The sequence below is a fragment of the Anomalospiza imberbis genome, unplaced genomic scaffold (genome assembly GCF_031753505.1).
Source record: "Anomalospiza imberbis isolate Cuckoo-Finch-1a 21T00152 unplaced genomic scaffold, ASM3175350v1 scaffold_74, whole genome shotgun sequence".
In the NCBI taxonomy this organism is placed as follows: domain Eukaryota; kingdom Metazoa; phylum Chordata; class Aves; order Passeriformes; family Viduidae; genus Anomalospiza; species Anomalospiza imberbis.
In genome coordinates this window covers 18,825-44,048 of record NW_027100356.1, presented here as the reverse complement: position 1 = coordinate 44,048, position 25,224 = coordinate 18,825, and the positions used below count along the sequence as shown (strand labels likewise).

At 51.7% G+C, this 25,224-nt stretch overlaps 1 pseudogene; it reads left to right on the top strand.

Moving 5' to 3' along the window:
* The first annotated feature begins 581 nt into the window (after window positions 1-581).
* LOC137467667 (zinc finger protein 850-like) lies at window positions 582-10,026 on the top strand (annotated as a pseudogene).
* Window positions 10,027-25,224: the final 15,198 nt, after the last annotated feature.

Below are 25,224 nucleotides of genomic sequence, written 5' to 3'. Positions count from 1 at the left end.
CGCGGCTGCATTTGGGTGTCGGCACCTGCCCGGGCCGGGCTGGGAGCGGAGGAGGAGCGGGAGGAAGCGGAGGGACAGAGGAGGAGGAGGAGCAGCACCAACACCACGCGGTTTCCCCTCTCAGGTCGCAGCTCCCCCGGATCCACCAGCATCGCCTCCCTCGGAACCCGCAGGTGAGCAGGGAGGGGGAGCTCGCCCCAAATCCATCGGGGCGTTCTCCAGGAGGGTTTTTTTGCGGGGCGGGGGATGTTTGGATCTTGCAGGACCCCAAAGCCGAGCCGGAAATGCCTCTGGAGGGAACTTGGGAGAGTTTCCACGTGGCGATCGCCCGGTACCGGCGGACACAGGGGCCATCTCGGGTTTGGGGATGCTCGGGAGAGCCGGGGGGGGGAAGGCGGGAGCCCCGGAGCGGGGAGAGCGCAGGGGGGCGATCCCGGAGTGGGGAACAAACCGGCTGCCTGAGGGGAGGGGGAGGCTGGGGACGAGGGGGCACCGGGCCCCCGAGGCTGAAAGGGGCGCTGACTACTCCAGCTGCGCTGACTCCTTGGGCAGCGGGGGCATCACAGCCAACGGGCTCAGCCCTTGTTTCCCCCAAACCAGGATTTCTCATTCCCAAACCTCAGCCCAATGCAGGAGGAGGAGGCTGCGAGGAAGAGGAAGATGTGCCGGGAGCCCCAGGCAGGTGAGGAGGAATAAATCACGGCCCCCTTCCCCCTCTCTCCTGCTCCATCTCCCAGCCCAGCATGTTCCCCGGCTGCAGGACAACCCCACTGCCAACAGCATCCTGCTGGGCATGCACTGGGGGGGATCTCCTTGCTCTTCCCTGTGGCACAGAGGCAAATCCCATCCTCTCCTTGTCCTTCCTCCCCCAGACAAGGAGCTGAGGATGGAGACCAGGGAGGACAAATCCGCACAGCAGAACCTCGTGGAAGAGGCCATTTCGAGTGGCTCCATGGATCAGGAATCCAGCGGGGAGGAAAAGCCCCAGAGATCCCGCACAAGGAGAGGCTGCAAACACAGATCACAGGGATCTGAGGAGGAAAGACCCACCCTGGGCCAGGGAGGCGGCCAGAGCTCAGAGCTGGGGGTCCATGACCTGGTTCATGATGGGGAGAAGTCCCACAAGTGCTTGGAATGTGGGAAGGGCTTCAGGTGGAGATCACACCTGATCTACCATAGGAGAATCCACACAGGGGAACGGCCCTACAAGTGTGGGGAGTGTGGGAAGAGCTTCACCAGGAGCTCCACCCTGCTCCGCCACCAGATGATCCACACATCTGTTGAATGTGGATCCACCACATTTTTACGGGAGAGGCTCTACGAGTGTGACAAATGCAGGAAGTGGTTTCAGGCCAGCTCCAGTCTCCTCCAGCACCTGCGCACTCACACAGACGAGAGGCCCTTCCGCTGCTCCGACTGCGGGAACAGCTTCAGGAACAACTCCCACCTTGTCGAACACCGGCGCATCCACACCGGGGAGAGGCCCTACAAGTGTCCCGAGTGTGGGAAGAGCTTCACCCAGAGCTCCCACCTGATTGTCCACCGGAGGATCCACAGCAAGGAGAGGCCCTACAAGTGTTGGGAGTGTGGGAAGGGCTTCAGCACAAACGCCAGTCTGATCCACCACCAGATGATCCACACATCTGGTGAATCTGGATCCACCACACTTGTACCGGAGAGGCCCTACAAGTGTGACAAATGCAGGAAGACATTTCAGACCAGCTCCAGTCTTCTTAGGCACCAGCGCACTCACACAGATGAGAGGCCCTTCCGCTGCCCCGACTGCGGGAAGGGCTTCAAAGAAAACGGCGTACTTATCAAGCACCGGCGCATCCACACCGGAGAGAGGCCCTACGAGTGTGGGCAGTGTGGGAAGAGCTTCATCCAGAGCTCCAGCCTGATGGCCCACCGGAAGAGCCACAGCAGAGAGAGGCCCTACGAGTGTCCCGAGTGTGGGAGGAGCTTCATCCAGAAGTCCCACCTGATTGTCCACCAGAGGAGCCACACAGGGGAGAGGCCCTATGAGTGTGACAAATGCAGGAAAACATTTCAGACCAGCTCCAGTCTCCTCAGGCACCACGCCACTCACACAGATGAGAGGCCCTTCCGCTGCCCTGACTGCGGGAAGGGCTTCAAAGAAAGCTCCAACCTCGCCAGGCACCAGCGCATGCACTCCGTGGAGAAGCCCTGTGAGTGTCCCCAGAGTGGGAAGAGCTTCTCCCAGAACTCTAACATGACTAAACACCAACAGAGCCAGCACTAAGTGCAGCCCTGCAAGTGCCCCAAGTGCAGGAAGAGCTCCGTGCGCTGCTCCAGCTCCATCCCCTGTGGGAGGATCCTCACTGGATGATCCCCAGTGACCCCCAGTGAGCAGAGCCCCAGTGATCTGTGGTGCCCGTGATCCATGTTGGGAAGACACCTGCCTGGGGGCTCCACATTGTCCTGGCTCCCTGCAGCCTGGGTTTTCTTTTCATTTTTCTTTGTCCTGTCCAAACACCCAAAGTCAGGGTATAAAGACAAGGTTGGGGACATGGGGGGATCTTCCCGGGATGTGAGGGATGCTGGGTCCGAGGGAGCTGAGGATTCCTGGGAGGGACTTGGGGGTTGCTCAGGCCTTTGGCCACAGACCAGGCCAAGTAGCTGTGGCTGTGCTGGGAGACCCTGGCGGAGGCTGTGGGGCAGCAGATCAAGGAACCCTGCTCTGGAACTGCCCCCATGTCCCCCTGTTCTGCTTCCCGGTGTCCCCTGTTCCGGATCCCCCTCTCCCTGCTGTGACTTCCCTTGCCCCCCAGTGGTTCCCATTTGTGTTTGCTTAATTGACATTTAGTGAGGAGGGAAGAAGTCACCCACAGAAATTATTTTTTCTGGAAAGGGCTGGTGAGAGCTTCTCTGTGCCTAGCAAAAGCAATTGCTGCCTAGCTTTGAGAACAGGCATGTTTACAAGCCAATTAAACCTAGATTCACCTCTGTGACATTCACATTTATGGTGCGGGCTGTTGCTAAGCCCCACCTGCAGCTGCTGGGCTCTGCCGGCCCCGCCGCTGGATTTTTGGCGGCTCGGCCAAGATTGTGCCACTGTTGAGGTTTGTCCTCAACCACCGGGCAGGGGGAGGGAAAGCCATCGGGCCCTGGCATGCTGCTGCTGCGTTCTAGCCTGGCTACCGAGATCCTGGCCTCCCCTCCAACGCGGCCAGGCTGGCCCGCGGCTCAGCTGAATTTCACCAGAAACTGCCGAGCAGAGGGAGCGGAAGCCATTGGCCTGTGGCGTGCTGCTGTTCTAGCCCAGGCCCTCCTGAGATCCTGGCACAGCCCCCTCAGCGCAGCCTGAAAGACTGCACCGTGACTGCTGCAAGCACTGCCTGGCAGGAATCGCAGAACCAACGGCAAGAAGGATGCAATGCCTGGGTAACATCAACTCCTTCACCGCACAAATGAAACTTAGAGACCTTCAGTCCTCTCTCGAGTGATAGAAAAAGATAAAGACATATAGAAGACAACATAAAGACACCAAAGTCAGTAATAAAGGATTCCAAGTCCCAGATAGAGAAAGAATGAAGAAATGCCTTAGTCTTGGGCTGAAATCTTTCCATAAGGCTATAGAGAAGAATGTAATTGATACATCAGACCCTTTTCCCCTGTAACTCCTTAAACTGCATTAGAAGGATATAGCGTTTTAATTACAGTCATGAACAGAGACACCAATGCTACAGTGAACAGCTGTTAAAGTAGCTGCTATCCTGATGAGAAACTTGAGCAGAGACAAAAGTAATGAAGCCCCTTTGCTCCCAGGAAAGAAGAATAAAGCTTCTGTTCTCAGAAATGAAGATGATTTCAGAGATACATAAAAAGAACCTTTGCTTTTAAACAGCTCATCCTTAAAAATGGCACCCCAATAAGTTAACATTGCCCAAAAACGCAGCTGTGGGAAGGCTGTGAAAGATGAGAAAGACTTCACAAAAGCAGATTCCCAAGTGGCTGCTATTGGTGTAGACTGAAGCCACAAGAACACTGTTTCTTGTAGAGAAATCTCCATAGCCATGGCAAGAAAGACTCCTCTCCCTAAGAAAACTGATGAAAGATTATTTTAGGAGAAGTAAACTGACCGAGAATACCAAATTTGTCTCTGGACATTGTCAATAGGAAAGATAAAAAGTTGTGGGGAGGGGAGGAGAAGTGTTCAAAAAGTTTATTCTGATTCTTCTTATTTTTTCTTCTAGTCCTACTACTAAAGGTTTCATTATACCCTGTTAAAGTTTTAACCCTACTTTACCTTCCTCATAATCCTACCTTACAACAACAAATAAGTAACTAATTCTAGAGAGTACACGAGCGTTTAACCAACACTGAACCCACAACACCATGTCACCCCACTGCCGGTCCCATCCCGAATCTCATTCCCTGTCCCATATTCTCTGTCTGGTTGCCAGTCCCATATGCCCAGTCCCATATTCCTTGTCCTGTTTCCATTCCCATATTCCTGGCCCCGCTGCTATTTGCTGCATTTTTTATTTCTATATTCCCTATCCCGTTCCCATATTCCCATTCCCAGTCCCGTTCTCATATTCTCATTTCCCATCCCAGTCTTATCTTCCTAATTTCCATCTCATATTCTCTCTCTGCTTCCTGTTTCCATATTCCCATATTCCATATTCTGATTCATGATCCTATTCCCGGTCCCTGTCCCCATTCCTGGTCCCGGTTCCATATTCCCTGTCCCTGTACCCATTCCCAGTCCCAGTCCAGTATTCCCAGTCCCTGTCCCCATTCCTGGTCCGTGTCCCCATTCCCGGTCCCATTCCTTTGGGCCGCTTCTCGCATGGGGCCCTGAGGGCTCCAGAGCTCGGGCTGGCTGTGCCACACGAACCCCTCAGCCCTGCTGCTGTCCTTGGCCAGCTGCAGAGAGCACAAGGCTTTGGGCATTTCTCAGAGGCCCCCAGCTGGCCAGAGCAGCCCCTCCTGCCAGCACCCGCTGTGCCTCAGAGCCCTCCCTCATGCTGGGGCCGTGGAGGGGACATGGGCCTGGAGGAGGCTCCTGCTCCTGAGACAAGAGTGTTATAAATTTCTGGCGAATAATTTGATTCAGCCTGTAAAGATCAATTAACAATTCTATTAATTATAGCAAGCGATAGCAAGCAAATAGCGCTGGGTGCAGCCGGGGAGTCTGTGCTCCGCCAACGGCTCACACACTTCCTTCTTATCAGTCCCTTTTTTATACTCTTCTACAACTTCAGTGTTCGTGTCCTTCTCCGCGCTGTGTTAAGTGGGCATAGGTTGATCTTACAAGCGGGGTGATGGGCCTGCTCCGTTGCGGTTAGCAGTTCGGACTAAGCCTGCAAGATCTTTCTTCCATATATAGTCATTACATTGTGTCACAATATTTGCTTTCGGTTACCAGTTCTGCTTAAGCCTGTAAGTTTTAAGCTTTGACCCTTACATTTTTCTTTATTTTAATTCTACATTCTCGATGAACAAACAAGTCAATGCAGTTTTTCACAGGAGCAAAGCTGCAGCTCCCGGCTTTGGGCCCCGGGCCGCAGCAGCCCAGGGGAGGCGCAGCTGCAGAGCTCACAGCCCCTCCTGGGTTCCACCTGGACACTCTGGAACACGAATCCCCATCCCATATTCTCTCTGCGGTTGCTCTTTCCATGTTCCCTGTCTCGTTCCCATATTCACATTCCTGGTTCCTGTACTGTATTTCCAGTCCCATTCCCTGGCCCCATTCCCGCTCCCTGTCCCCATTCCCGCTCCCTATCCCCATTCCCTGTCCCCATTCCCGCTCCCTCTCCCCATTCCCTGTCCCCATTCCCTGTCCCCATTCCTGTTCCCTGTCCCCATTCCCTGTCCCCATTCCCGCTCCCTGTCTCCTCTCACCGGACGCCATCGCTCCCGCCCTCCCGGCCCTCACGTGACCGAGGAAACCCCCGCGCTGCTCCCGCCCACCAATCCCAGCGCGGGATCTCTCCTGTGTTTGCATAGCCACGCCCTTCGGTAGGCCCCGCCCAGCGCCGGCTGCAGCCGGAGCCGGGCGCTGTTTGCTGCCAGTTCCCTCCCAGTGCTCCCAGTAAGAGCGGTGCTGGGAGGGAGAGCGCTCCCAGTTCCTGCCCGGTGCTCCCAGGATCGCTCCTCGAGCTGCGCGGGGAGGCGCCGCTTTGGAACCCCCCCAGGGCAGAGCGCGGCTGCTTTTGGGTGTCAGCACTTGCCCGGCGCGGGCTGGGAGCGGAGGAGGAGCGGGAGGAAGAGGAGCGGCTGGAGGAGGAAGAGCAGCAGCACCGGGAGAGACACGCGGTTCCCCCGCCCGCTCGGTCCGCAGCTCCCCCGGATCCACCAGCATCGCCCCCCTCGGAACCCGCAGGTGAGCAGGGAGGGGGAGCTCGCCCCAAATCCATCGGGGCGTTCTCCGGGAGGGTTTTTCTGCGGGGCGGGGGATGTTTGGATCTTGCAGTACTCCAGAGCCGAGCCGGAAATGCCTCTGGAGGGATCTTGGCGGGTTCCACGTGGTGATCGCCCGGTACCGGCGGCACAGGGGCGATCTCGGGTTTGGGGATGCTCGGGAGAGCCGGGGGGGAAGGCGGGAGCCCCGGAGCGGGGACAGTGCAGGGGGGGCGAGATCGCCGGCCGGGGCACTATGTACAAATCACGAACGGGACGGGACTGCTGAGGAACGCGTCTCGAGCTGTTTATTTTCCAGCGTCAGTCTCATGACATGGTTATGACAATGGGAAGATGCCAGCAGCTCACATCCCCGGCAGCAGACCAAGAACTTAATGTTACAACTTACTCTGAAAGCTTCTTGACCAATCACACAAAGCAAAAGCATAATGACAGTAGTTCTATCCAACCACTATAAGCACACATACCTTTGGTTAAAACAATGCTTGCTTATTTAGAATACAATACTTGCTTGTAAGCCTTAAGATACAATGCGCAGAGCTCCATTATTAAGCTTAGAATTTCCTAATATCTTGCTAGATGTGAAAAACGCCAATCACTTTTTTTTAATTTAAAAAGTTTAATAGTAATAAAATAGTTATAAAAACAGTAATAAAAATTAGAGCAATAAGAATTTGGACAATCAGAGTTAGGACAATAAAGGACAATAAAAGCAAAGAATTACAGACGTCCGGATGCTCTCAGGCACTAAGCCATTAAAAGCCTGCCTTGTGAACAAAGGATTAACCCTTAAAAGCAATAGCCTGTTGCATATTCATACATCTCATACATGATGCATAAATTCTGTCGAAACCAAGAACTCTGATCAACATCTTCCTCTTAATCCTGTGGCGTCCTCAGGGCTGAGCGAGGCAGGAAGATGTTAATTTCTTCTGATAAGGGAGCCATAAATTCTTTTTCTCTGGAAGATTTAGGTGTCCTGTGGGTGCTATCTCGATGCAAGTACCTCATTCCTTTCTTCCCACGTACATAGTTTCTATTTTAACTACAAAAGCTCCATTTTAACTACCAAACTACATTTACCATACTATTAAAATGTTAATACAGCACTACTAATCAATATAACATAATACATATAGTAAACATCTGTGTAGAGCCATATAATAAGCACTTTTCACACTAGATATCCTTTTCTATAACTTATGGAGTTATTCTAGCCAAGCATTAATACACTGACCATTGCTCTATTTGTCCTTATTTTCTTGTATATTCTTGTATTTTTCTGCTGACAAATCTTAGGTCTACTGCTTAGCTCTAATCGCAGTTCTGCTGTCTCTGAGGCCTGCCTTTGGCAACTTGCCCAAAACCCTGATTTTAAGGGTTCCCACAGGGCAATTCGGGAGCTGGAGCACCCCCAGCAGCCTGGAGCAGTGGGGGAGGCCAGGGATGAGTGGGCTACAGACCCCCCGAGGCTGAAAGGGGCGTTGACTTCTCCAGCTGTGCTTGGGCAGCAGGACCATCAAAGCCAACGCGCTCAGCCCTTGTTTTTCTCCCCAAACCAGGATTTCCCATTCCAAACCTTGGCCCAATGCAGGAGGAGGAGGCCGCAAGGAGGAGGAAGATGGACCAGGAGCTCCAGTCAGGTGAGGAGGAAGTCACTGCCCCTTTCCCCCTCTCTCCTGCTCCTTCTCCCAGCCCAGCACGGCCCCCGGCTGCAGGACAGCCCCGCTGCCAACACCGTCCTGCCGGGGACGCACTGGGGGCATTTCCTTCCCCTTCCCTGTGGCACAGAGGCAAATCCCATCCTCTCCTTGTCCTTCCTCCCCCAGACAAGGAGCTGAGGATGGAGACCAGGGAGGAAAAGTCCCCACAGCAGAACCTCGTGGAAGAGGCCATTTTGAGTGGCTCCATGGATCAGGAATCCAAAGGGGAGGAAAAGCCCCAGAGATCCCACACAAGGAGGGGTTTCAAACGCAGATCACAGGGATCTGAGGAGGAAAGACCCACCCTGGGCCAGGGAGGCGGCCAGAGCTCAGAGCTGGGGGTCCATGAGCAGGTTCACAATGGGGAGAAGCCCAAGTGCTCAAAATGTGGGAAGAGCTTCAGGTGGAGATCCGAACTGAACTACCATAGGAGAATCCACACAGGGGAACGGCCCTACGAGTGTGAGGAGTGTGGGAAGAGCTTCACCATGAAATCCGAACTGACCAGACACAAGAGGAGCCACACGGGAGAACAGCCCTACAAGTGTCCTGAGTGTGGGAAGAGCTTCTGTGAGCGTGCCAGACTGAGCAAACACCAGAGGACCCACACGGGGGAGAAGCCCTACAAGTGTGGGGAGTGTGGGAAGAGCTTCAGGACGTGCTCTGAAGTGACCAGACATAAGAGGGTCCACACAGGAGAACGGCCCTACAAGTGTCCCGAGTGTGGGAAGAGCTACTGCGAGCGTGGCGACCTGATCAAACACCAGAGGACCCACACAGGGGAGAGGCCCTACAACTGTGGGCAGTGTGGGAAGAGCTTCAGCTATAGCTCCAGCCTGATCAGCCACATGGTAATCCACTCGGGGGAGAGGCCCTATGAGTGTGGGCAGTGTGGGAAGAGCTTCAAGAGGAGCTACGAACTGACCAGACACCAGAGGAGCAGCACAGGGGAACAGCCCTACAAGTGTCCCGAGTGTGGGAAGAGCTTCTGTGAGCGTGCTGACCTGATCAAACACCAGAGGACCCACATGGGGGAAGGGCCCTACGAGTGTCCCGAGTGTGGGAAGAGCTTCTGCAAGCATGCTGTACTGATCAAACACCAGAGGAGCCACACCGGGGAGAGGCCCTATGAGTGTGATAAATGCAAGAAGAGGTTTCTGAAGAGTACCAGTCTCCTCAGGCATCAGCAGATTCACACGGATGAGAGGCCCTTCCGCTGCCCCGACTGCGGGAAGGGCTTCAAGCGCAACTGCACCCTCGTCAGGCACCGGAGGAGCCACACGGATGAGAGGCCCTACGAGTGTGATAAATGCAGCAAGACGTTTAAGATGAGCTCCTCTCTCATGCTGCACCAGCGCACTCACACAGATGAGAGGCCCTTCCGCTGCCCCGAGTGCGGGAAGGGCTTCCAGCGCAACTGCACCCTCCTCAAGCACCGGCGCATCCACACCAGGGAGAGGCCCCACAAGTGTCCCGAGTGTGGGAAGGGCTTCTCACACAGTGGTAACTTGGCCAGACACCAACGGAGCCACCAGTAAGGGAAGCCCTGTGAGTGCCCTGAGTGCAGGAAGAGCTCCGTGCGCTGCTCCAGCTCCATCCCCTGTGGGAGGATCCTCACTGGATGATCCCCAGTGACCCCCGGTGAGCAGAGCCCCAGTGATCCATGGTGCTGGTGATCCGTGTTGGGAAGACACCTGCCTGGGGGCTCCACATCCTCCTGGCTCCCTGTGGGCACCTGCACACATCCACAGACCAACATCAGAAATCCATTGTAGAGAGCAGTTTTTTTGACTTCTGACCCCAGAAAAATCTCTCTTTTTGCATCTTCTGGTGTCATCAAGCAACACTGGATGGCCTTGAAGGTCTTCTCCAACACAAATCCATTCTTTTAATTCTCTCTGACCCTTGGGGATCTTCTACAGCTAAATGGGAACAGACTGGGGTAAACCCCTGATTTTGGAGACAGTGATGTGGAAACCCCTCCAAAAAAGGTTCTTCCCACCCACTCAAGCATGTGGATGCTCTGCCAGCAGGGACACGTAAATCCTTTTGTTTTGCCTTGAAACAAAAAGGTTTCTGTTGATCCCTTTGAGACATGGGGTTAGGAATTAACTTGGGTTAGAAATCCATTTCAGATTTTGGTGAAGTTCACTGCCTTGAATTGTTTAGTCTGTAGAGTCTGTTAATTTGTTGTGCAGTAGCTTGCAAAACTGCCTCAAACAAGATGAAAGGAATGTGGACTTCCAAGCTAGAGGAAGATAAGAGGGGCCCCTTGGACCTTGAAACATGGAGCAAACCAAAACTGAGGCTGCAGGAGAGGGATGGACAAGCAGATAACTAATTATAATGCAAAACTAGTAAATGAATATGCATGAACCTATTTCAAAACTTAATGCCTATACAACAAGTTAGGGGACAAAGGGGAGGTCTGGACTCTTGGGGGTGCACATGCCTTTGGAAATTATTCTGCTTGTGCCTGGCATCGTAGTAAATGTACCACTTTTTAACTTTAATTAGTTGGGGAGTCGTCTGTCCATGCATCACCTTTGAAAGCCCTGAAATTGGGGTAAAAATAAAGACATTGAACTAGGGCATGGATGGGGAGATATGGGGACGTGGCCATGAATGGGGACATGTGAGGGACAATGACATACAGGAGGACGTGGATATGGGGTCAGCATCGTGGATGGAGACATGGCCATGGATGGGGACATGTGGAACATAGACATGGATGGGTCCGTGTGGGGTCACAGCCCTGGGTGGGGACATGAGGTGACATGGATGGGGACATGTGGAACATGAATGAGGACATGAACTGGGACAGCATCAGTGCCACCACCTGTGCCACCACAGTGCCACCAGCACCTTCATCTCGGCCATGACCAAGCACTACCCGATGCAGTTCCTGGCACCACATCCCCACTGTCACCACTGTGGTGTCCCAGCCAAATGTCACCACCCAAAGGGCACCCAGAAGGACAGGGACCTTCTTCAGCTGGTGACAAGTGGCCTGGAAGAGAGTGACAGACACCAGGGTGTCCCAGGGCCTCCTCACTCGGGGGACCCTGACCGCCCCTGGGGACAGGGCAAGGGTCAGAGTCACCCACAGGGTCACATGACCCCGTGCTGGGTGTCACCAGAGATGTCCTGGTGGCAGCATTCCCATAGGTGTGCCAACGTTGTCCCCTGATGTGTGTCCTGGTGGCATCGTGTCCCCTCCCCTCTGTCCTCATCCCCCACCATGGCTCCCTGTCATCCCTCTGTGTGTCCCTGTCCCTCCCCCGATGTCCCTGTCCCCCACCCCTGGTGGGGCCAAAGTCCCAGAGGTCCCAACCCATGTCCCACAAGGTGTCCTCATGTCCCTCAAGGTGTCACCGTGTTCCTCAGGATGTTCCCGTGGCTGCTCCTGGTGGGGAGCATCTGCACCCACCCCAGCACAGGTAGGGGCATCCTGTGACACCCCACAGCATCCCATGACATCCCACTACATACTTTGTCCTCTGATTTTGGGTCCTCCCCCCACCAATTTTGGATCCTTTCCCCCGTATTTTGGGTCCTTTCTCCCCTGGTTTGTGTCCCTTCTCCCTGTTTTGGATCCTTTCCCTGTATTTTGGCTCCTTCCCCTGTTTTGGGTCACTGTTCCCCTGTTTGGGGTCCTTTTCCCCCTATTTTGGATCCTTTCCCTCTTTTACATCCTTCCCCCCAATTTTGGGCATCCTCCCCTTCGACTTTGGCAAATTTTTGGGCGCATTCCACCCTCCAACCCTCTCCCTACCCTTAAACCCCCTTCACCCCCCGGCCTCATCACCCCAGGCCTGTCTACAGCTGTGTCCCCATCTGTCCCCCCATGCCACAAGGATTCAGTGCTCACCATCCTGGATTCCCTCAAGTCCCCAGCCCAGGACTGTAGATCTCCTCTTCCAAGAGATCCAGAGCTGGCCTGGCTTCCGGGGGACACTGGTGGCCCCAGGGCTCGCGGTGGGTGGCCTGGTGGGGTTGGTGGGAGGGGGCTTGGGGTCATCTTGGGACTGACCGTGGGTCTTGTCCACTCTGCAGTGAGGAGTGGCCACGGCCAGGGAGTCTGGGATGGACGAGGGCAGGAGAGATTGGACACTGGTCCAGATGGACACAGACAAGAGCCATAGATCCCACTCTGGGTGGACCCTGGTCCAGATGGACACCAGAGCCATGGATCCCACCTGGACTCTGGTCTGGACAGCAACTGACCCTGCAGCCCCCCAGCCTGGCCAGCCCCCAGCCCAGATGACCACCAACCTGGTCACACCCTGGCCCATCCCGCTGTCCCACTAGCCCGTCCCAGTAGCCCCAACCCCAAAACCTCCCAAAATAAACTCAATTCCAAAACATCGACAGGAGGTGTTCCTTGCAGAGTGAGGAGGAAACTGAGGCACAGGCTGGGGGCATGATGTTGTGGTGATGGCAGCAGACTTCGGGACCCACCCTGGAGAGACCCCAAGATGAGCACCCACCCACCAAATTGTCACCGCAGCACTGTGGGACCCCCAGCTGTCACATGGGGGGGACTCCAGGAGCCACCATGACCCTACAGTCCCTTCGAGGGGTGACCCGCAGTGTCCCCCTGGTGTCACCGGTGCGTCTTTAGTGGGAGCAGCTGCATCACCTCCCAGGGCGGAGGCAAAGGAGGAGGAGGAGGAGGAGGTGAGGGCAGGGAGGGATGCAGGGTCACACAGCATCCTCGGAGGGATGCGGGAGGGTGGAAGTAGCCGGGGGGACCCCAAAAATGTTGTTGTCCCTCCCCCCGCACCGTAGGATGTGAGCCACCCCTGTTTTGGGGCGCTGGTGACAAATTGTTGGGTGGTGGTGACAAAAAGCACAGGTGCCACCTCGGGGATGGCACAGAGAGGGGGTCCTGCGGTGCCACCAAGCCCCCCCTGCTGAGGGAGTGACAAAGGGGGAGGGGAAGCGCGGCAGGGGTGCGACAGAAATGCCTCTGGTTCGCCTGTGCCCGGGACGCAGGGGTGGCAGGGCACCTATCCTCCTGTCACTGGGTCACCCTGTCCCCTTGTCCCTGGCTGGGGTAGGGACTGCGAGAGGCTGGTCCGGGCACCCACTGGGTGGGAACCTTCTCAATGGGCAGGAGAAAACCCATAAAACTGGGACCCTTGGAGTGGGCACCCAAAAAATTGGGACACCTGGATGGTTAGATTTGGGACCCCAAATACTGGGGACCCCTCAATGTACGGATGCCGGGTTGGGGATGCCCGCCTCACCACACCCAAATCTGGCCCCTGGACTCCCGAAAGTGACTCACCCCATCCCACCACCCTCAAATCCACCCTCTGAACCCCCAAACTCTACTCCCACCCCCCTCCCCAGCTGATGGAGGTGGAAGCCCCCCAAACCACCCCTGAGTTCCCCGCCCTACTGAAGACCTACAAGTGGCACACTGCGACCACCACCAGAGGGGACCTTGAAACGGGCGGGGGGTCCTGGGGATCCAGCGCTGGGTGCGGCTGCAGGGCTGGAAACACTCCACCAGCCACCCCAACACCAACGGCAACAGGGGAGGTGACAGGGGTGTCCCCAAGGCCAGTGCACACTGGTCGCTGTTCCAGAGGGCGTTTCTGCCCCCTCCAAGGGGCCCAAGAAGCCACAGGGACCTGAGGGGACACGAGAGGATGAGGCCACCCCTGCAGCTGTACCTGCGCTCCGTGGGCAGGAGGAGGGGACACAGCCACAGCAGGGCCAGGGCAGAGCTGGGGGTGCAGAATGGGGCAGGTGAGTGGGGTACAGGTAGGAGAGTGGGGGGAATTTTGGGGTGATGGGTGGGGGCTGATAAGGATGGGTTGGGGGGTGATGGGTTATGAGGTGGTGATGATGATGATAGGTGGGGTGACAAATTATGGGGTGATGGGTTAGGGGGTGATCATGGTGGGTGGGGGGTGATGGATTTTAGGGTGACAGTGATGGGTGGGGGGTGATGAAGATGATTTGGGTGTCATGGTTTGGGGGGGTGATGACTTTTGGGGTAATGGTGATGATGATGATGAGTGGGGGATGATGAATTTTGGGGTGTTGGGTGGGAGGTGCTGGCCTGGCACAGCCCCCCAGGGTGCCTGGTCTCCCCTGTCTCAAGCGGCTGTTCCTGTGTCTCCCCATGTCAGGGATGGTACTGATGGTGGCACGGGGACGGGCCTCGTGGCACTGCCACCGGGACCCAGCCAAACCGGCTTGGCTCCAGTGGGGCCACCCACAGGGCAGGCACGGAGCCACCGGGGCCTGGCCCTGTGTGTGGCCTGCCACTGTCACACTTCCACACCCACCACATTGCCACCCCACGGACACATGTACCCTGGCACTGTCATGATCATGGTGGCATCTCCATGGCCACGTGTGCCCTGGTGTCACCACACTCATGGCGCCACCTCCATGGCCATGTGTCCCTTAGTGTCATCACGCTCATGTTGGCACCTCCATGGCCACCTGTCCCTTGGTGTCACCATACCCACAGTGGAATGTCCATAGACACGTGTGCCCTGGTGTCACTACACCCATGGTAGCACCTCCACAGCCAACTGTCCCCTCGTGTCACCATACCCACGGTGGCACCGCCATGGCCAGGTGTGCCCGGGAGTCACCACACACATGGTAGCACTTCCCTGGCTGCCCGTCCCCGATGTCACCACATCCATGGTGGTACCTCCATGGCTTCCTGTCCCCTTGTGTCATGACACCCACGGTGGCATCTCCATAGCCACCTGTACCCTGCTGTCACCACACCCTTTGTGGCACCTCCATTGCCACCTATGCCCCATCCTGGCACCCCTGGTGGCAGGGGCCACCTGTCCCCCATCACTGCCACACCCCCCATGGTTGACAGGGGCACGGGAGGCACCCACAGCCTGTTCTGTCCCCTTCCATGGCTGGGGAAGCCACAGCCCCTGCCAAGGTACCCTGCAAATGCCCCCCCTACAGGCAGCCAATAAGGAAGGGCATGGAATTGTTACGGTGTCTCCTGCACCTCTGCCCAGTGATACTCCGGCTCAGTAGTCGCGTTCAAGGAGTCACTGTCCTCCTCCTCAGAGGAGGAGGGACATCTTTCGGTAGAGGTGTGGTGCTTCCAGTTAACTGGTGCAGTCTGGTGGCGTGGGCTGCCAGCAGCCAAGGTGGCTGCCTTCTGATCACCTTCATGGCTACCTTCAGTTCTGGTGACATGGGAACTGGAAGTGTCATGGCCGCTGGGGGTGGAGCTTGAAGCAGAAGGGGTGGAAGCCACGAGGGGAGTGCCACGAAGGGTGGCACTGATGGAAAGGGGGGATCCTGACGCAGGGTGACCGTCGAAGTGACGGGTGGAGGGGAACGCGTCGCAGGAGAGGAGCCCGATGATGTAGGAGCGGGAACAGAAAAAGGAGAAGGAGGGTCCTGGGTGCCATTTTGCAGTGACGAAATTTGGTGCTACTTTGCCTAAGATGGTGGGTCTCTTCACGGCGTCATCTTGGCTAATAAAACTGGACAGGGGAAGTGGGTAGAGGGCATGGGAAGGAGGTTAGGGCTCAGGATGGCGTGGCCAGCACCATCCTGAGAGAAGGAGAGGAGAGGTCGGGAGACAGCAGAAAGCTGGTGGCATTCCTGCACCTCTTGGTAGGTTCCGTTGCTCCCCTTAGGGGACAAGGGAGCAGGGAAGCAAGGGGAGGAACACAGCAACTGGGGAGACAACTGGAGATGTAAACATGTAACTTCTGAACTTTCCCCTGATTTTTTTACTGAATCATAAAACAAAAAAGAAGATAAAACTTCCCAACCTTAAAATTTCCCTCTATTTGTAAAACAAATACCTTTACCGCAACATTATCCCAAAATTCAAGCAATAAAACTGATTCCCTCATAACATTCACAAAATATTTGAAAAGAAAATGAACAAAACGAATTCCCCAAGCAACAAGGGTTAATTTAACTTGGATATAAATCTCCCACTGCAGAATGGTGAGTCTTGTGCCCATTCCACAGTCTTCCCACCCACAAGACTTAAAATAAGAAAACAAAAGAAAAGGGTGACCCTGACCGTGACATATTCAACCAACGGTGGGTCAACAACGGATCTTGTGGGGGTCTGTCGAGGAGAGCGATCCTCCAGTCCGTGACTCTGGGAGGGTTGCCGCTCTCTCCCCTCCACGTTCCCTGATAAAACTCAGAGGTTGCTTTGGGGTAGTGGCTGACCTGAAGGCGACTTAAGGTCCAGTGACACTGGAGATTCTCTTCAGGGATACCAGATGAAGGTCCCTGTTCGGGCCTGTCATGATCCGCCCGTAGGGGCAAAGGAATCGTGATGGTTCTTTTTCACCAATCCCAAAAGTGCAAAAAGGCAAACAACAAGGGACTATCAGTTAATCACAACAAATGTACCTTTTTTAGGGGCCAAAACAGTAAATGCAAGAGTAGGGGGCAGAAAGGAGATAAAAGGATAGAAAGAGAGAGGAAAAAGGGGGGATGGGAATAGCTACCAACACAGGCGAGATCCTCACTGGTCCGGACTATGGGGATCCGTCTTGTCGTGTCGGGGAAGTCTTCAAAGTCCTGGTCAGCTTGAGGATCCAATTATAGTCCACAGAGGAAAGAGGCAGGAACACGCAGGACAGTCAAAGTCTATTGAAATTGCTGCAGGGGAACAGGTGAGTCCAGTGAAACCATCAAAGCAGGACAAACACAATGAAGAAGTCGTCCATTGGAATTACTGAAGAAGAACAGTTCGTGTCATTAGTGGTTTCCCCACTCCCTGTGCTAGGGGTCTCTCAGTCCTTGGGAGGAGGGTTCTTGATCTCCATCTGTCACAGTGGTAACGGGGCAGATGAGGGTTCTTCAGTGAGAGACCACTAGAGTCACCCCAAAAGTTCATTCAGCTTAAAGGAGGAGAGTGGGTAAATATGCAGTTGGCTGTTCCTTGCTGGGTCCGTGCCAGGTCTTAGCCAATTCCTTGCCAACTCCTTGCCAGGCCTTGTTCAGAACAGGTAACATAACGGTACAGCAACTGCACCTGCACTGCCGCTCTCTCCAAGCCGTAACTGCAGTGAGGGAAGGGGTTTCTGCTCGTGGCAATCGGAAGGCAAAAGGAGAATGAGGGGGGCTTCAGACAGCCTCTTACAGGGCGCCACTTGTTGCGGTCCACAGTGGTGGTGGACGCAACCTTCCCCAAGAGCATCTTGTGCCAACAGGTAGGAGCCACCAGCACACACACACACACACACACACACACAGCAGCAGCAGCTCGGCAGTGAAGACACGGGAGAGTCCAGACATGGAGTTCCAACAAGGTTTTATTAGGGTCCAACTCTGAAGGAGTCCAGGGACCAAAGCCTAAGACAAAGGAGGGTCCAGGGTATAAATACAGGGAAAGAGGGGGTGGAGAAGAGTGTTGGGGATCCAATGGTCTGAGGGCTCAAGGGTGGTAAACAGGGAAGAGACTAATAGGACATTCCAGGGTGGATGGGTGGGGTTACACAAACCAATGGGAAGTCAGGGAAGGGAGAACTCACTAGAACATACACATATAAGGGTAAAAGGGGCAGGGAAGACCTACTCCTATAAGGGTAAAAGGAGTAGGGAAGGGCCAATGGAGAGGACAGAACTGGGACAAACTAACATAGTGCTGCAGAGCACCATGGGGGAAGCTTCTTTCCTCACCCTGAGCGGTGAGGAATGCCCGGAGCCTAAGGTGCATCTCCAGGGGATCACTGTTGCCCTCTCCCCAGTAGGCTCATGGGTCTCCACACCCCAGTGCAGAGTGTGACAATCCTCTCCCTGGCCCAGCTGCTGATGCTGGGCCTGCTGCCCCCAGGACACAGTGACACTTTAGACTGCCAGGGCACTGCTGGCTCATGTTCACTTGCCCTTGGCCAGGATCCCAGGCAGCTGCCCTCCAGCTTCTCCTTCCCCAGTCCATACACCAAGCCAGTGGTGCCCATCCCAGGGGCAGAATCTGACCCTTCCCTTGTTAAACTCCACACCATTGGTGATTGCCCATCTCTATTTAGGAGGTCTCTCTGTAGAGCTTCTCTGCCATCCAGACAGTTGACAGCTCCTCTCTGTTTAGTGTCATCAGCAAATTTACTGATTATCCCTTCAAGTCCTGTGTTCAGGTCATTAACAAAGATGTTGGGGAGCCAAGGCTGCCAATGGAGCCCTGCAGAACCCTCTGGTGACCACTGCCAGCATGGTGTCACCCCAGTCACTGCCACCCCTAGTGCCTGACCCATAAGCCTGTTGCTCCCCCATCCCACAATGTGTTTATCCAGCTGTGTGCTGGAAACTTTGTCCAGAAGCATTCTGGGAAACACAGGACCAAAAGTTTTGCTGAAATCCAGAAAGATTCCATCTAATGGCTTTCCTGGATCCCAAGTGGGTTCCTCCTTTCCTTGGATCAACCAAATGTGTTCCTCTGTTGTAGAAGGAACTCAGATTTCACAAGCAGGCCTTTCCCTTCATGAAGCTGTGCTGACTCTGACTGATGCCTGCATTGTGCTCCAGGTGTTTTTCAATACTTCCCAGAATAAACTTTTCTGTGATTTTATCAGGTATTGAAGTGAGACTGACAAGCCTGTAGTGTCTGGGTCCTCTTTCTTGCCCTTCTTGAAAATCAGGACAACATTCTCCAGCTTCCAGTCAGCCGGGACCCCTCAAATCCCAGATCTGAGCTCTGTGTTTGCTCTGATTTCTCCAGGGGAAGCAGCCTGCTCACACCCACATGCCTGAGCTTCTATTCTCCTCTGGCAAACTCACTCTGAGGGCAGCAATGGTGAAAAGAATAATTAAAAATACTTCCTGATTACAGGCACAAAATCATAGGAGATAAAACAATCTCTTCAAAAGCATTTTAAGGCGGAACTCACAGGACACAAATGGACTGCCACGAAAGTCAGGTTTAAAAAAAAGTCTTAATCCTGTCTGTATTTACTTCAAAATCCCAGTTTCAGGGGAAATTGAACAATGTGTTATTCCAGAAGGAATTGTCTTCAGTGGACATATGTTTCATCCCAGGATAACGAAGGGGATGGCCAGACTGAGTGTCATGATCCGCTTATTGCGGGGTGTCGTGATGGTTCTTTTCACCGATCCCAAAAGTGCAAAAAAGGCAAACAACAAGGGACTATCAGTTAATCACAACAAATGTACCTTTATTAAGGGCCAAAACAGTAAATGCGATAGTGGGGATCAGAAAGGAGATCAAAGGATAGAGAGAGAGAGAGAGAGAGAGAAAAGAGGGGGATGGGAATAGCTACCAACACAGGCGAGATCCTCAGTGGTCCAGACGATGGGGATCCGTCTGTCGTGTCGGGGGAGTCTCCGAAATTTTGGTCGACTCGGGGGTCCATTTATAGTCCACAGAGGAAAGAGGGGGGAACAAGTGTAACAATGAAAGCCCATTGTAATCGCCACGAGGGAACAGGTGAGTCCACAGAAACCACCAAAGCAAGACGAATATAATGAAGAATAAGTCCATTGAAATTACTGAAGGGAAACCGGTCATGTCATTAGTGGTCAGACCACCAAATTCCCCTCCTCCCTATAGTAGGGGTCTCAGTCTCAGTCCTTGGGAGGAGGGTTCTCATTCTTTATTTGTCACAGTGGTAAGGAGGCAGATGAGGGGTCTTCAATGAAGGACCACGGGAGTCCCCCCAGAAGTTCATTCGGCTTAAGAACGGAGATTAGAAGCAGGCCGTGCATCAGGCTGTCCCATGCTGGGTCCATGTCAGGTCTTTGCCAAGTCCTTGCCAACTCCTTGCCAAGTTCTTGCCAGGCCTTGTTCGGAACAGCTAGCATGATGGTTCAGTGGTTCCACCTGCACTGTGTCCTGTTCTCAGCCGGAACTGCAGCGGGGGAAGGGATTCTTTCTCGTGGCAATCGGAAGGCAGAATGGAGAACAAGGGGCTTCAGACGGGCTCTTACACCACCTCGTGACTGACGATTGCCCTTGAAAGATCTTCATCAGCAGGATTCCATGGCATCGTTGTGGAGTCTTCAGGACTCATCAAGTGTTGGCAGCACATCCCAGGGAAAAGAGAAGAGAAAAAGGAAAGGAAAGAGAAAACAGGAAAAATAAAACAATCACAACCTATTTGTAAGCAAATTATAATTAAATAATAAGCATTAATTAAATCAGTAATAGTTAAACAATAAATTGTTTAGATAATAATCAGTATTATTCAATTAAACAATAAATTGATCAAATAGTAAACCAGTATAATCAATATTAAACAATAAAGTAATAAACCTAGTATAACCAATATTACTCAGTACAATTTTATAATCAATAAACAAAAATAATTAAAACAGTGATTAGAACAAATCATAGGAGAAAATTATGTAAAACATATCTTCTAACCTTATAATCTCCTTGTGTCTACAGTCCTGGGAACATCTATAGTCTAAAGGATGTCGGCCAAGTGGTGTGCATTAATTATAGATGTCAATTTTGTTAACCGCTTCATCATTCTCCAATTCACAATAAGCAAGATTACTAATAAAACAAAACCACTCATAACTAAAATCAAAAGAACAACAATGCGATGACACCATTTGTTCAGGACACTGGTGGCGGTAGGCGACCACCCAAAAAGGGTATCCCACCACCTGTGCTCGGCATCACTTTTCACCCTTTCTACAACACGATGTATTTCTTGCACATTATGATGAACAGCTACCAGAGTTTTCTGTCCATTCTCCTTGATTTTTCCTAGGATCTCTATTAGATCTTGATGAAGTAATAATTGCTTTACCAGAGTAAGGTTCATCCCAATGGGAGTAGGCAGTAGCTTGTGAATCAACGTGAGGTTGGATTCTAAAAATTCCTGTGAAGTAACTGGAGCTACAAAAGAAAAATCACATCCTGCAATTTTAGTAAAGTTGCAAGCACAAAAATTTGAATGATTTTTAGTATCTACTACTGTACTTTCTGTAAACACAGTATCACAAGTGGTTCTGAAGCAGGCACACCCATTGCCTGTATATACAAGGACTGTTTCAGAAGTCTCGTTAGGATGAATATCTAAGTGACAGATATTTTGTTCTGTGTCCAGACAAATATCTTGAGCTACAATTGCATTACCTTCACAGATAAACCCTAGTGGTTCTCGGATAGTACAGGACTCTAAATTGACAGTTTGCCATTTGTCATCAATTTGACGGGCCCATTCTCTATGTTCAGAAGGATAGAGAGTGGCTCCATCATGATTTAATCCTAGTGCAATGATAGGGAATATCAAATGTACTGAGGCATCACTTATGGTCAACACAAATGCTGTGGCTATGTTTGTGATGGGCTCATAGGTAAAATTCACTAAATTCCACCAGGATTGGAAATCTCTTTCAAGGTCAGTGGCACTGCCCCAGACTATTTTCCTAATTTCAGTAGGAAAAGTGCCTTCTTCACCTTCTCTTACAATTGAGGCAGCAACCAACTGCATCCATAATTAAGCCTGGATACAGCTAAGAGCTAAGGAAACATTGCTTTGTGTGGCATTAAGTGCATCAATTATCAATTTGCTATCATTCACATTTGTCTTTTCCCAATTAGATAATATGTTTGATAGCAACCACTGATGTGTTCCCAAGGCCGATAAGGACGATTGCAGTGGTTGTTGTATTTTGGTTAAATCTTTAGTCATAGAAGCCAATTTATTCATTAATACTTCTGAATCTATACTATTTAGGATTCCCAGTCCCGTTCCCACGACACCAGTTATGTCTCTTGGCACCCGGTTTTTAGGAGGGTTCCACTGTCGCAGCCAGGTTGTCCAGCCCTGAAAAGAGGTTTGCAAAAAGGGTGAACAAGCTGGTTGTATTTCTGAGACATTGTTTTGCATCAGCAATTTAACTTGTTTAAGAGACCATGCCGGATTAAATAATATCTGTTGTTGGCCAGCTTTCCCGATTATATATGGTCCAACTTCAAAAATTTTCGGGGTAAGCATAACTGGTGGTTGGGCTCGAGTGGTGGTAGTGGTGGTGGTATAAACCGTAGTGGATTGGGCTACAGCATTTATTATGAACTTAAAAGAAAGCCCTTCGGTGTTTTTTTTCCCCATAAGCAAACCACTTCTGCAGTCTGTGTTAGTGTAAAATTGTGCCAACAATCCTGTACGCTTGGGTGCGTGCAAACTTTCTCCTGCTTGTCTGTTTGACCTATTTGAACACTGATTGAGGTTGCCTTACTCTAAGCAGTTTTGTTAACCATTCGGCATCCTATGCTAATTTTCTGCCCCATTATCCCTTGAAGTTGCCAGGTTTTGTGTTCTTTCCATTCTTGCCTGGTGTATATCTGATTATTATGCATGACAAGAGTTATTAGATTTAAATCTTTTATATTTCCCATGTATCCAGAAAAATAAACAAAAGCTTGGGACCAAGGTCCTTCGGTGAAGGGGCTTTCCGTCCATTGGGGTATGACTATTGTGTTATTATTGGTTGCAGCATTAATCTTAAATTTGTAAACCAGGCCTTGCAAACTAAATGGTTTAGTCAAGTTTTTTGCCAGCTACATGTCACATAAGTGGTTTTAGCTAAAGTAAAGCTATACCAGCAATCAACAGATTCATTTTTACAGTCTTTTGTAATTGCAATATTGTTAGTTCGGCGAACTGCGGTATAATTACCAATATATTCTTGACGGCAGCATAGGGTAAGGGGAAATATTTTGGCACACTCCCATTTCTTGGTAGGGCATAATTTTGCTGAAGGGATTTTAAAATAATTTTCTCCTCCTGGCTCCATAAAATTTCCAGCAATTGTGATAGAGGAAGCTTTCTCATGTAGAGATCCTTCCACTTTTCTGCATGCTACCACAATAGTCTCACCAGTCGTTCCAGTTAGGGTTCTGGTCCATTCCTTCTGATCCCATCCCCACTCACTTGGACGATATACCTTAGAGTTATGTAGCACAATAGTTGCCAGATTCGGGTGACGACCTTTAGGATATGATCCCAGGACATTAGTGTGCTCGATGGTAGCTTCAGACCACAGCCACTCAGCAGGGTTCTGGCCAAAGAGTTGTGGTAAGATGCAGAAAAGTATCACCAATTTTATCATGGTTCAGATGATGTCGTCCCTCGAGGTTCTTCTGTAAAGGTAAACACAACAGAAAAGTTCTGCCACTATATGGCAGAAAAGGTTAGAATGATGGAATTATCCAGCGTGTATTTATCCTGTGCTCCTTTCCCAGAGCATCGGAAGCTATCCATGCATATTTATTCAGAGGAGTTTTCAACACAAGTGATACCTCCCCTACTGTAGGGAGGTCTACCAAAACAGGTTGTCCAGGATAATGAGCAGGGTTTGTGGAATCGTCAGGTCCTTCCAGTGCGGGAATGATGCTTGGAGCTGTTGGACAAAAAGCAGTGATCTTGGGACACCCATTTACTCCCCATCTGTCATTTACACCTTTGACAGCTTTCCATAATCGGAGGTCCCAATTTCCTTCCTGTGGTTTTAACAGTCGCTTTAAAAGACCGTTAGTCCTTTCTACAATCCCGTTAGCTTGAGGATAGTAAGGGGTGTGAAAAATCCATTTGATTCCTTCACCTTTTGCTCAGTCCTGTACAACTCTAGCAGTGAAATGAGACTCGTTATCAGATTGAATTTCCTGTGGCTTTGGGAAAGTTCCAAACCACCCCTGCAAAGCTTTGACAGTATTGTCCCCAGTAGCTCTTTTAAAATCATCAGCTTGGACTAACCCAGACACAATCTCTACTCCTACCAACACAAAATGTTTTCCTCCTGATTTCTTAAAGGGACCAATATAATCTACCTGCCATGCGTCCCACAAGCTTTTGCCTTTCCTCAAATGCAAAGGGTCATCTTCTAAAGGGTGTCTTTCCAGTCGCTTGCGACACTGCTCACAGGCTGATATGCATGTTTTACACATTTCCCTAGTAACGGGCCAACCCCGGGCATGAGCTTCCTGGTATAAATCTTTTGCACCTGTGTGCTGCCTTTTTACATGCAGCCATTCTAACAATTGATTCCATTCCTCTGTAATTTGCTCCTTTTTCAGGGGACTAAGCCTTGCTAGCTCATCAGCTTTATTATTCCATTCTCCTGCTGGATTCCCATCTGTTTGATGAGAGGCCACCCAGCCTACTGCAAAGTTCCCCTGACTTGCAATATTTAATATTTCTTGCCACTTTTCCTTTTGCCATACCGGAATTCTGTTGACTTCCCAATCGTTTTGCTGCCAAAAAGGAAGCCATTCAGTACAACCTTTGTATACAGCATAAGAGTCAGTATAAATGCAGACCAAAGAGGAATTTTGTGCTTTTCGTTGGAAAACACTCCGGACAGCTACCAGCTCCCCGACCTCTGCACTACCTTCTCCTTCTGTAATTATTCACTCACCAGAGGAAATGTGAAGGGCTGCTGCTTTATACTTCCACATTTTACCTTCCCTTTTAGCAGAAGCATCAGTAAACCAAGAATTTGCTGATTGTTCAGAAGAGAAAGGAGGGGCCACTTTGATTACAGAGACTGGTTTATCTTGGCCATTATCCAACCCCTCAGTTTCTTGGATTGCTAAATTTTTTACAGCTCCTTCTGTTATTGTAAAAATATTACAGTAATGTTCGATTTGAGCATACCACTTTCTAACTGAGGCCCTCTGAGCCACCCCGTCGGGGGGGGGGGGTTCCACTAGTGACTGTCTTAATAACCTTGAAGGGGCCCCTTAGCACAATAGGTTGTTGACGTGCTATTTTTTCCACTTCAATGAGAGCCAAACTAACCACAAACAGCCCCTTTTCCCGGGCAGTGTATCTTTTCTCAGCATCTCTGAAACCACGAGAATAGAAGCCCACAGGCCTTGTTGGACCCTCAGGTCCCCTCTGCCATATGTGTACTGACAGCCCTGAGGCAGCGAATCCCCATTCTACCTGAAAGGGATCTGTAGGATGGATGGGACCCAATGCTTGATGAGCTGTTGCCTCAAAAATCAGCAATTGCAATGCTTCTTCCTGAGAAGGAGTCCAATCCCATTTTAACCCTTTCCTCAGCAAGTCATAAAGGGGCCTAGCAATTATCGAGAAATCTGGAATGTGTTTTCTCCAGAACACTAATAGTCCCAGAGCCTGTTGGAGATCCTTCCTAGTGTGAGGCATTTTAATCTGAT